The 13,519-nt window shown below is 47.1% G+C and overlaps 1 long non-coding RNA gene across 1 annotated transcript in view; it reads right to left on the bottom strand.

The window, feature by feature from the left end:
- The window catches only part of LOC137522878 (uncharacterized), a 28,837-nt gene extending 17,302 nt beyond the window's left edge, over window positions 1–11,535 (bottom strand). The window contains exons 1-2 of the long non-coding RNA XR_011022470.1: window positions 11,460–11,535; window positions 1,677–1,793 (exon numbers count right to left, since the gene is read on the bottom strand). This is a non-coding gene — a long non-coding RNA (uncharacterized lncRNA). The remainder of the gene's footprint in view (window positions 1–1,676; window positions 1,794–11,459) is intronic.
- Between the last annotated feature and the right edge of the window lie 1,984 nt (window positions 11,536–13,519).

Raw genomic sequence — 13,519 nt, 5'->3', positions numbered from 1 at the left:
AGGAGCAGCTATACCTGGCTATACTGGGGGCACCTATACTTGTGTGTGTGTGTTCTCCATCCAAAGTTTTGCATGGGGGCCCAGTGATTTCTAGTTACACCCCTGAGCAGCACATAAGAAGCAGCAGGAATGAGAGTAAACTGGCTCAGTATAATTGCACCAGATAGCACTCTGGTGTGCGGTAGCAGGAATAAGTTACTAAAGGGGAGATAAGGGGGTATTCCCTAAAATGTTAGCATCTCCTTAAAGAGAACCCGAGGTGGTTCATGGGGGGCAGATGGCACACGGAGGCATGTTCTCTGCCTCATGACATGACTCTGTGTCCCCCAACCACCTCTCTTTGTCCTCCCCACTGCCGCATTATAGCCCCCCGAGATTAGCAACCATATTTGTCGCTATCTCTGAGGTAAACACAGGGGAGAGGAATTCCCTGTTCAAAACGCAGGGTTCCTACACGGTTTCCAAAGCTTCCATTGGGCAGCTCTCTCTCCCTGGCCACGCCCTCTGCCATTCCCCCGCCTCCCTGCATGCTGTGAATGAGACAGTCTTTCATTTCAGCTTCGTGACCTAAGGGCTCTTTCACACTACAGGCAGCGGTAAAAGGCTACAACGCTGCGTTTTGGCTGCAGGCGTTTTCAAGGCATTTTAACGCCAATACATTAGTATCAATTGTAATGAGAAACGCCGCGGTCAGCCCTAAAAAAGCTCCTGGGAGCTTCAAAACGCAATGCTCCAAAACGCAGCATTAAGTGTGAAAGGTAAAATGAAAGTCTATGGACTTTCATTTTACCTAGGAAAACGCCAACTTTGGCCATGGCGTTAAAACGCCAAAAAAGCCCTTTGGTGTGAAAGGACCCTAAAGGTCACGAAAGTGAAAGTTGGCCTTTGTAGCCCACAGGAGCGGTCGGCGGAGAGTGGCGGTTTTTGTGGCTACCTGATCCGCTCAGTCCCACCGGATCAGGTAGCCTACTTTTAAAACAAATTTATGAGCCCACCTCGGGCTCTCTTTAAGGTCTTGCCATAGCCCTATTGCGTCACACATGCGCAATAGAACTTTCAGTCTCGGAAATCAGCTATCAGATGTGGCACTAGAGTGATGATAGAATATAGCTACGTCATTGCGTTTAGAAGATGCTAACAATTTAGAGTATATGGACGCCACACCCCCTCAGCTTTCTTTACTGCTTTTGTTCCCATCCCTATCTCTGCCTTGTTTTTCCTTCTCCCAGTCTTTATCTTTGCCTTCAGCCAATCGGATTTATTGGCTGAAGGCATTAGCTACATGCTTATTTGTGACGTTTGAGTCAGACACTACTGATGCCAGAAAGATCAGCAGTACTGTCAGGCAACTGGTATTGTTTAAAAGGAAATAACTATAAAAGCCTCCATATCAAGCCTCCATATCATGTCCTTTAAGCAGGGCTGTGGAGTCATAGTCAAGGAGTTGAATCAGTTTTTTTTACTAACTCCACAGCCCTGGTAAGGATTAGACTAAGGAGTCGAAGTTGAGGAGTTGCAGCAATTTTTGGGTACCTGAAGCCGTTGGTTTCATAAACTGAGGAGTCCGAGTGGGATGATTTTTGTACCGACTCTGCAGCCCTGCCTTTAAAGTGACCCTGATAAGTTCAATTTAATACATAACATGGTTCCTATGTAAAGAATAAGCTTTAACGTACTTAATAACGTATTAGTGAGCCCAGCAACACACACTTCGCCTGTAGAGCAGTCCACAGATGGTCCGCTGCATGGGGTCCCCTGTAGGTGCCAGCAGCTTTTGCAAGAGATGCAATAACCTGGTGTGCCAAAGAGAAACAACATGTTAATGTTAAAGAGTAACCGTAGTTAAAATAAAATAATGAATAAAATTACTGAGTTGTATACAAGATTCATTTACAAATTATTTAGTATTTTCCCAGCTTTGCTGTCCGCCCAGTGCACGACCTGCGCTGATATGAACCTTTTCATAGACATTCATTGCACAAGCGTTCAGGGGGGCGTTTTTAAAAAGCGCATGCGGGTGAAAAAAGGCTGAAAACGCCTGCAGTGTGCACAAGCCCGTACTGTCAGGTTATCTCTGCTGAATGTTTGTTTACTGAGAGATCTAAAGCTACTAGAAAATATAGTCAGTTTCCCAGAATGCTCGGGGGGATTTTTGCATAATAATTAGCCTAGGCTAAGCCTCAGTGGGAGGGCAGGGCTACATACCTATATACAATAATATACATTATAGCTATAGGAACGGTTTCTGATGCTGACACCAGGATATTTAATGTAAAAGTGGGTATCCTAAATAGTTTACTGCATTCTACTAAATAAACTAAAGTCCATTTACAGTATAGGGGAATCAATAATGACATCACTAGATTAAGAAGGTGTGATGAGAGGTCTTTCAATTGAAATACTGCCTCTAATTTGTTTTGTAATACCAGTGACCCCCCCCCCCCCCCCCTCCTTATTCCTGGAAACAAACTAGGTGTTTATTTGTAACATAGCAATTAAGATAATCACAGCTCTGGCACTGCAGTAATCACATGTCTCACAGAAACCGTGGATGCTTTGTTTAGATTTCTCCTCGATTTTGACATCCATGTCTCATGCTGCCCAGCAGTTATCACATTACACTGGTCGCCTCACAGTACACTAACTAGTTCACCACTAAGGGTTTTTTCCCCTTTAGGTCCAGAGCAATTTTTAACATTTCATTCCCAACAACTTTATCACTACTTATCACAACTTATCACAACAAAATTATCTATATTTGTAAATTCACCCTCTCACCACCACTTACCAGGTCAGTACACAGGCACCTAATACTGCTATATGAGGGAGGGGCACACATGCACCTAATACTGCTGTCTGAGGGAGGGGCACACAGGCACCTAATACTGCTGTCTGAGGGAGGGGCACACAGGCACCTAATATTGCTGTCTGAGGGAGGAGTACACAGGCACCTAATACTGCTGTCTGAGGGAGGGGCACAAAGGCACCTAATACTGCTATCTGAGGGAGGGGCACATAGGCACCTAATACTGCTATCTGAGGGAGGGGCACACAGGCACCTAATACAGCTGTCTGAGGGAGGGGCACACAGGCACCTAATACTGCTATCTGAGGGAGGGGCACACAGGCACCTAATACTGCTATCTGAGGGAGGGGCACACAGGCACCTAATACTGCTGTCTGAGGGAGGGGCACACAGGCACCTAATATTGCTGTCTGAGGGAGGGGCACACAGGCACCTAATACTGCTGTCTGAGGGAGGGGCACATAGGCACCTAATACTGCTATCTGAGGGAGGGGCACACAGGCACCTAATACTGCTATCTGAGGGAGGGGCACACAGGCACCTAATATTGCTGTCTGAGGGAGGGGCACACAGGCACCTAATACTGCTATCTGAGGGAGGGGCACACAGGCACCTAATATTGCTGTCTGAGGGAGGGGCACACAGGCACCTAATACTGCTGTCTGAGGGAGGGGCACACAGGCACCTAATACTGCTGTCTGAGGGAGGGGCACACAGGCACCTAATACTGCTATCTGAGGGAGGGGCACACAGGCACCTAATATTGCTGTCTGAGGGAGGGGCACACAGGCACCTAATACTGCTATCTGAGGGAGGGGCACACAGGCACCTAATATTGCTGTCTGAGGGAGGGGCACACAGGCACCTAATATTGCTGTCTGAGGGAGGGGCACACAGGCACCTAATACTGCTGTCTGAGGGAGGGGCACACAGGCACCTAATACTGCTGTCTGAGGGAGGGGCACACAGGCACCTAATACTGCTGTCTGAGGGAGGGGCACACAGGCACCTAATACTGCTATCTGCAGTAATCACATGTCTCACAGAAACCGTGGATGCTTTGTTTAGATTTCTCCTCGATTTTGACATCCATGTCTCATGCTGCCCCGCAGTTATCACATTACACTGGTCGCCTCACAGTACACTAACTAGTTCACCACTAAGGGTTTTTTCCCCTTTAGGTCCAGAGCAATTTTTAACATTTCATTCCCAACAACTTTATCACTACTTATCACAACAAAATTATCTATATTTGTAAATTCACCCTCTCACCACCACTTACCAGGTCAGTACACAGGCACCTAATACTGCTATATGAGGGAGGGGCACACAGGCACCTAATACTGCTGTCTGAGGGAGGGGCACACAGGCACCTAATACTGCTGTCTGAGGGAGGGGCACACAGGCACCTAATATTGCTGTCTGAGGGAGGAGTACACAGGCACCTAATACTGCTGTCTGAGGGAGGGGCACAAAGGCACCTAATACTGCTATCTGAGGGAGGGGCACATAGGCACCTAATACTGCTGTCTTAGGGAGGGGCACACAGGCACCTAATACTGCTGTCTGAGGGAGGGGCACACAGGCACCTAATACTGCTATCTGAGGGAGGGGCACACAGGCACCTAATACTGCTGTCTGAGGGAGGGGCACACAGGCACCTAATACTGCTGTCTGAGGGAGGGGCACACAGGCACCTAATACTGCTATCTGAGGGAGGAGCACACAGGCACCTAATATTGCTGTCTGAGGGAGGGGCACACAGGCACCTAATACTGCTGTCTGAGGGAGGGGCACACAGGCACCTAATACTGCTGTCTGAGGGAGGGGCACACAGGCACCTAATACTGCTGTCTGAGGGAGGGGCACACAGGCACCTAATACTGCTGTCTGAGGGAGGGGCACACAGGCACCTAATACTGCTATCTGAGGGAGGGGCACACAGGCACCTAATACTGCTGTCTGAGGGAGGGGCACACAGGCACCTAATACTGGTGTCTGAGGGAGGGGCACACAGGCACCTAATACTGCTATCTGAGGGAGGGGCACACAGGCACCTAATACTGCTATCTGAGGGAGGAGCACACAGGCACCTAATATTGCTGTCTGAGGGAGGGGCACACAGGCACCTAATACTGCTGTCTGAGGGAGGGGCACACAGGCACCTAATACTGCTGTCTGAGGGAGGGGCACACAGGCACCTAATACTGCTGTCTGAGGGAGGGGCACACAGGCACCTAATACTGCTGTCTGAGGGAGGGGCACACAGGCACCTAATACTGCTATCTGAGGGAGGGGCACACAGGCACCTAATACTGCTATCTGAGGGAGGGGCACACAGGCACCTAATACTGCTATCTGAGGGAGGGGCACACAGGCACCTAATATTGCTGTCTGAGGGAGGGGCACACAGGCACCTAATATTGCTGTCTGAGGGAGGGGCACACAGGCACCTAATACTGCTGCCTGAGGGAGGGGCACACAGGCACCTAATACTGCTGTCTGAGGGAGGGGCACACAGGCACCTAATATTGCTGTCTGAGGGAGGGGCACACAGGCACCTAATACTGCTGTCTGAGGGAGGGGGACACAGGCACCTAATACTGCTGTCTGAGGGAGGGGCACACAGGCACCTAATACTGCTGTCTGAGGGAGGGGCACACAGGCACCTAATACTGCTGTCTGAGGGAGGGGCACAGAGGCACCTAATACTGCTATCTGAGGGAGGGGCACACAGGCAACTAATACTGCTATCTGAGGGAGGGGCACACAGGCACCTAATATTGCTGTCTGAGGGAGGGGCACACAGGCACCTAATACTGCCATCTGGGGGCGGGGCACACAGGCACTTAATATGGTCATTGGGGAAGGGGCACACAGGCACCTACTACTGTTATTCGGGAAGGGGGGGGGGGGTCAAAAGCCACCTCATACTACTGTTGCACAAGAGGAAGTGCGCTCTTTACGTATCTCTCTGGCAGCCGCTGGAGAAATGCATAAAGGGGACACTTCTCTTGTGCAGACTGGCCGTGACTGGAGGAAGTTACAGGACCCGGTACCTGAGCTGCGGGCATTGGAGGGCGGCGGTGTGGGAGCGATCCGCGCACATGGGGCTGGAGGAAGCCCCAGGTATGTATAAAACTTTTGTTTTTCTCGTCTCTGGTACACTTTAAAGGGAACGTAAACTGAGAAAGATATGGATTTTTCCTTTTAAAATAATACCAGTTGCCTGACTCTCCTGCTGATCCTGCGTCCCTAATGCTTTCAGCCACAGCCCCTGAACAAGCATGCGGATCAGGTGCTCTGACTGAAGTCAGACTGGATTAGCTGCTTGCTTGTTTCAGGTGGGATTCAGCCACTATGGCAGCCAAAGAGATCAGCAGGACTGCCAAGCAACTGGTATTGTTTAAAAGGAAACATCCATATCCTTCTCAGTTAAGGTTCCCTTTAACACAATGGCTAGGAAAATTGACTTCTAAAACAAGAATTTTCGGCCCATAGTGATGTCAACATTCCCTGGTCCCCGAAGGCCACACTAAAGTGGCAGAGCTAGTGTTTTTTTACATGAGTGGGGGGCACAGGGGACCAGGGCATCCCCTGTCATGGTCCCCTGGACCACTGATCAATGTGGAAAACTGCTTGTTCTGCCACTCTAACGGTGGCCATTTTGTTGGGGTCACTGTTTGCCGAGTATTCGTTTCCAAAGCCAATTTTTCGCATCGTCAGAACTATAAACCGCGTGGACTTCAATAGAGAATGCCTTCTAAACACAAAAATTTAAACCTAAAATTCGGTATTTGCCTGTGGAACACCGAATTTCGATGACATCAGAATTTGGCTGTTCCGATGTGCCATGCATGGAGTCAGTGTAATGCTTTCTGCCTAATTGAATAAGCCTGTTTGTGAGCTGTTTTCTTTGTCTCCATCATAATACGATAATTAATAGTTTAGCTCTCCATCACCTTAGTAGTGTTTATTCTAAACAGTCTTCATTTCTCGGCACTGCGATTCTCCCGGGATCTGAGTCACTGCACTGCTGCTGCTGCACTGTGTATCTATAGATTCCCAGCTGAAGACAGGAGCTGAATACTCTTTGTGAAATCCTTTCTGCTTTACTGATAAGATTGGATATTTTACAGCTATTTTTCGGCTGCTTCTATGAGAAACAGCGTGGTCATTGTGAAAAAAAAAAAAAAAAAAGTTTCCCTGCCTCATTGAACTTCCTGTAAGCGTACTTCCTACGCTTATAGGACGCATTTACAAAAAATTACTGTGGCCATCTTGTCGCCAAATAGTAAAACTACTTCCAAAACATTTTTCATATACAAATACATACTTTTACACTATATATTAACTCATTACCTCCCACACTCCCCAATTTATTTATTTTTTGTGTAGTAAAAAGAAAAAAAAATTACAATAAAAAAAAAGACATAAATAGTTACCTTAGGGACTGAACTCTTTAAATATTTATGTCAGGAGGGTACAACACTGTTACTTTATAAACTATGGGCTTGTAATTAGGGATGGGCGCAAAACTGAAAAAATGCACCTTTATTTCCAAATAAAATATTTGCGCCAAATATTGTGATAGGGATATAATTTAAACGGTGTAATAACCAGGAAAAATAGGCAAATAAATTTCATAGATTTTAATTAAAGTAGCATGCATTATTTAAAAACTATAATGGCCGAAAACTAAAAAATAATGATTTTTTCCCACATTTTTTCCTATTTTCCCATTAAAACACATTTAGAATAAAATAATTCTTGGCATAATGTCCCGCCTAAAGAAAGCCTAATTTAATTGCGATAAGTAATAATAAAGTTATAGATGAATGAATGGAAGGAGCGCTGAAAGGTGAAAATTGCTCTGGTGCTCAAGGGGTAAAACCCCTCAGTGGTGAAGTGGTTAAAGTGACCCAGAGACAGCAACATCCAAAGTTTTTTTACTTACCCGGGACTCCCTCCAGCCCCATAACCATGGATGCGTCCCTCGCCGTCCTCCCGTTGCCCTCTGTTCATCCGCCATCAGCCCGGTAAATGGCTCAGTCGGCTCCAGTCTGAGTCAGCCGGGTCGTCTGCGCATGCGCGGACCTTCTACGAAGACCCCGAGCTGACGTCACTGAGCCTGTTACCGGAGCTGATTACCGCTAAACGGGGGACAACAGGAGGATGGCGAGGGACTCATCCATTCCTCTGGGGCTGGAGGAAACCCCGGGTAAGTAAAAAAAAAAAAACTATGGATTTCGCCGTCTCTGGGTCATTTTAAATGCAGTTGACAGCTGAAAAAATAAACAAAACCATTAATGTCTGTGTTTTTATGTCAATCAGGACATAAAGCTGATGTTATTGTTGGACACTTTGCCGATCCCACTTTCATATCCAAAACATTCATGTCCAACATTACTTCAGCTACAGCTGCTGTGGCAATTAGGTTGTATATAATAACAATAATAACTATAACACAAGCACGGAAGATCCCAGCAGGCTAATGCTACGTACACACATGCGACAACGATCGTTCGTTGAGAACGACGAACGAACTTTTAATTGATGAAAGAACGACCTAAGTAAAGTTAGTTTTAAAAGGTGTGTAACGATCTGATCGTTAGAACGAACGTTACATCACGTAAAGCAACTATTGCGCCTGCGCATAAACATGAGAAGTTTCAGGAAGAAATAGTGAAATGCGCATGTCAAGCCTAGTACGAACGACCGTTTCCAACGATGTACTACTTTTGCAAACGATCGTCGTTGGTTAAAATCCGCCGAGACAGAACTTTCTTTTGTAGCGATTTGGCTCGTTCGTCGTTTGCCTTAATAGTCAGTGGTTCGTTTTTTTGTAACGATCGTCGTTGGTAAAGATCGGGGAACGATCGTTACAAACGACTATAGTCGCATGTGTGTACGCACCTTAAGCCTATGGCAAACCAACTGCCTAATTGCATAAAAATAATTGTAAGCGGAGTCTGAATTGTCTGAACCTATGGAGCCAGAGCTTTCTGTTATGCTGCCTCTATCCTTCAGAATTATTATTATTATTATTTAGTATTTATATAACGCTGACATGACATCTTCTGTCATTCCCGATTATCGCATGCTGTTACCGCCCTGCACCCAATCCAGCATGCCCAGTAGATACATGAGACCAGTTTCAGTCCGTAATTGGTCTCATCATCGATTGGGCATGCTCTTGCCGGCACCAATTTTTATCCCATTCAATTATATTTATCGAATCGGATTGTCGATAGGCCACCAAGTCGATTAATATATGGGCACCTTTACAGTTCTCCTTTAAAGGTAACATCAGGGAAAACTAACAAAATGAGCTTCACTTACCCGGGTCTTCCTCCAGCCCCTGGCAGCCGATATGCCCCTCGCCGCAGCTCCGGTGTCCTGGGATACCCTCCACTGCGCCTGCGCCGCTGTCAAACGCGCTCACTTGGTCTGCAGCGTTCTGAGAGGCAGAACGCTCCAGAGTGAGCATGATTGACAGCGGCACTCGCACAGGTGCAGCGGATGCCGACCTGGCAAGGATGGGGATCCCAGGATACTGGAGCTGCGGCGAGGGACATATCGGTTGCCGGGGCTGGAGGAAGCCCCGGGTAAGTAATGGTCACTCTGTTAGTTTTCCCTGATGTTCCCTAGAGGCTGGGTGCAGCGCTTTTGCCGCTAATGGAAGTCTATGGGCCGCATGAAAAAACGCATATGTGTTTTGTATGCGTGCGTTTTTGTAAACGCTGGCTTTGTTGCATGCTATTCAAAAACGCATCAAAAACGCACATAATGAAAGTCAATGGGAATGCAATGGTTTGCAGTTTTCATGTGTCTTCCATGCAGTTTTTATTTTAAAAAATTGTTTTGTGATGTATTTCCGCTTCCTGTTGTCTTCCTAGTAATTTGCATAAATCAAAATATTAAAACGCATTAAAAACGCATACAGAACGTATATATGCGTATTACATATGTGAACCGCAAACGCATAAAATCGCATATGCGGGGAAAAAAAGCAAATAAAAACGCACACAAAAAACCCCGCACATGCCAGAAAACGTGACCTTTCACGCTCTGTTATGTGTGCACCCAGCCTTACGGGAAACATGAAGCTTAAAAAAAAAAAAGTTTCATACTTACATCAGTAGGGGGATAGCTCGACCCCTCTGCTACCGGCTGCAACCATCGTCCTCTTTGTGGCCGGTAGCAGAGAAAAAAGCTGTGCACTCAGCTCCATGATCTGGTGCAGACACATCTGTACAGTGCGGCCACACTCATCCACACAGGGGAGCGCAGACACCAGCAATCTTCCCCTGTAATGTCTAAGATTGAAAAACAGCTCTCAGCAGAAGAACAAAGAGTTTCAGAAGCCTGCAAAAGCTTCTGGGCCATACAGAGGCTTCCCCCAGCTGAGGTAAGTATCAAACTTTTTTTTTCCCCCCGAGTTTACTTTTATGGGGAAAAATAACAATCCAAACTAGAAAATCTACCTGAATTCCCTTGTTTGTCATGATGAACACATCCCTCACAATCTCATTTCTGCTGCGGTGTGAAGTGCACATCTCTGTATCTGGGTAAGTGGTAGCAGTAGAGTATTGTACCGTGTTAGCCAGTGGCGTAGCTAAGGAGCTGTGGGCCCCGATGCAAGTTTTACAATGGGGCCCCCCAAGCGCTCTATACATAACAATTGATAAAACCTGCCAATGGCAACTACAGTGTCAGAGGTACAAGAAGGGGATGGGAAACAATTTGTTAATGATTACCACTGTTCAAAGTATCTATAGAAGTGATTATTATGAGCACAGGACCAAAAGAGAGCTAATACTGTAGTTGAGAGAGGACACTTCGGGGGCCCCTCTGGCCCAAGGGCCCCGATGCGGTCGCTACCTCTGCAACCCCTATTGCTACGCCCCTGGTGTTAGCCATCAGCAAAAGCAAGAACTTTTGAATCAGGGTGATACCGTTTATTGGCTTAGAGGTAAGCAAAAAGTAAGCTTTCAGCTATAACAAATAGTGTTTTTACTTTGCCTAGTTACTTTTGAACTCTGGATTTACGATGTGTCCCCATCACCCAGTCTGTGGTATGTAATGGTTTAGCAAACTAGTGGTCTTATCTATTTGTCATACATTAGCTAGCATCCCTGTGAGACCCTCATGAAGTTGTAATTAAGACCTCTTAGGGCTCTTTCACACTTGGGCAGATTTTGTGCGTTAAGGCAAACGGCTAATGTTTGCGTTAACCAAGGTAAAATGAAAGTCCATAGACTTTCATTTTACCTTTCACACCCCACGCTGTGTTTCGATGCGTTGCGGTTCCGACGCACCCGGGCGCAGTTTTTCATCCAACTCACCCGCGAGCCGGAGTTTTCCATCGGGTTAAATTACCAGATACCGCCGCTGATTGCGTCGCACCGCAGATACCCGACGACACGCCGCAGGCAGACAACGCGTGCAGGAGAACGGCTCCTGCACGCGTTGGCTGATGTGAAAGAGCCCTAAGGACATTTATTTATGTTTGCAAAACAATGTTTCTTCTCCGAATGCCAAGTTTATATAGCCGAAAGCTTACCTCTAAATTAGCCAATAAATGGTATAATCTTGATTCAAAACTTGTGTATAAGTGCAGAGCTTTCTCGTGCTGTAAACAGAAGCTTACCTGTAGCAATGAGACTGCAGAGCAGGAATAGGAGTCCCAGAGGCTGCATGGTGCTGCGCTGTCTATGAACTGAGGCTCGCCTACATGTGAGCTCTGTCTAGGAACAGCTCTTGTGTTATGAGAGGCTGAAGGGCGGGCAGGTTATCAATACACTGGGGAGGATCCAGGCCATATAAGCTTTCCATTTTCTCCAGGATTTATTTCTTTATTTTCAGTTTGGTTGTTTTAGTCGATCGGCATTTGTTTCTCAGTCTACAAGCCTAAACACGTCTGTTGCAGTCGCAATGCTGAAGATTGGCCTTGTAGCTACATGCAGGGGAAGGGACACACATACTATATGTTTCACAGCATGAGCTTCCGGGTGCATCTGATATCGGCGCCGCTCAGTTCTAGTGGTGAGAGCCGAATGACGGCTCTCACCGCTGCCGCTAAACTCCGAGGGGGCGTTAAATACTATTCCCCCTCCGAGTTGTCGCAACTCAGAGGGAGATGTAATTTGGGGTCTGGCAGCCGCCAGAGCCCCGAATTACCATTATGCACCCCGCGCAGCATGACATTGTTGCTATAGGGCGCCCAGTTTCGGCGCTCGGCTCACAGAGCCATGTGCCAAAATGAGCTGATCCCTGAGCTTCCTGGTACTATTTCTTAAATAGGAATTCAAGTCTGCCCCAGAAGTCACAGGTACCAAGATGCAGAGCAAAACAGCATGCTGAAATCTACTGAAAATCTAGGTCCAGTGAGTGGAAGGAATAGACCCCTCTCTGATCAGATTCAGATACAATCTGTTGTGGCTTCCTTTAGGCTGTGTTCTCACTAGAGTGGAGAATGTTCCTCCGCCACCTGCAGTCTCCGGCCCTCCGCAATCCGGCCCGGTAATTCGGAGCCAGTTGGCGTAGGTACAGTGTAGCCAAGCTAGCTCCCATGTCTCACTCCTTTGGCTGGGAGCATTCTGAGTCTGCACAGTAGTAGTGTGCAGGCTCAGAACTCCTGCAGTTACCGGGCCAGATTGCAGAGGCTGCAGGTAGCGGAGGAGGACGGCGAGGGACTAATCAGAGGGGGCTGGAGGAAGGTATGTATAAAACTTTTTTATTCAATAGTCTCAGGTTCACTTTAATTGACTAAAAAAAAAAGTTGAACTTACCTGGGGCTTCTATTGGCCCCCTGCAGATGTGCTGTGCCTGCACCGGGGCAAACCAATCCTCCAGTCCCTCGTAGCGAGCCAGTTTTTTTTTCAGTAAATCGGTGGGCCGCTGCGCCTGCACGTCTTTGGCTGTGCGCATCCTCGCTCACGTCGCCGTTCTGCACATACGCAGTACAAGAAAAAAATCTCATACTGCACATGCGCAGGACAGCAGCGTGGCCCTCAGTGGCCCGCAACTGGTCAGTTGGCAGAAACGAAACTGGCTCGCTACTGGGGATCGGTTTGTCCTAGCGTGGGCACAGGACATCTGTAAGGGGCCAGTAAAAGTCCTAGGTAAGTTAAACTCTTTGCTTTTTGTCAATCAAGGTTCCCTTTAGGCCTCTTTCCCACCAAGAAGACGTTCGGTTTTAGGGGAGTCCAGATTTGGTATCATTAATAGTGTGCCTGTGTCCATTCATACGTTTGCGCAGAGTTTGTCAGGAGTTCTTTGAATAGGCCTCAACAAAACGGAACATCACCCTGCCGACAAAAAATATGTGGGACCTGCAGACACATTTACTCCACTGACAGGTTAATGATACCAGGTTCACAACAGGAGTACAGAGTACAAGGCACATTTTCCTGTGGTTCCACCAATCTGGTATATCTGATCATGTGCGCTAAATGCCCCAATGTTATGTACATGGGAGAAACTGGACAAACTCTGCGCAAACGTATAAATGGACACAGGCACACTATTAATGATACCAAATCTGGACTCCCAGTTGCTACACACTTTCGGTCCAACGGACACAGCATGGATGATCTTCGTGTCACTGCCCTGAAGGGTGGCTTCAAAACGTGATCGATTAATAGCAGAAACAAAATTTATAAATTGGCTCAAAGCTGTGGAGAAGGGTTTGAATAAGGACAACAACTT

Source organism: Hyperolius riggenbachi, chromosome 6, assembly GCF_040937935.1.
Source record: "Hyperolius riggenbachi isolate aHypRig1 chromosome 6, aHypRig1.pri, whole genome shotgun sequence".
Lineage (NCBI taxonomy): Eukaryota > Metazoa > Chordata > Amphibia > Anura > Hyperoliidae > Hyperolius > Hyperolius riggenbachi.
Note: the sequence above shows the minus strand (reverse complement) of the source record. Positions and strands in the feature narration are given on the sequence as shown.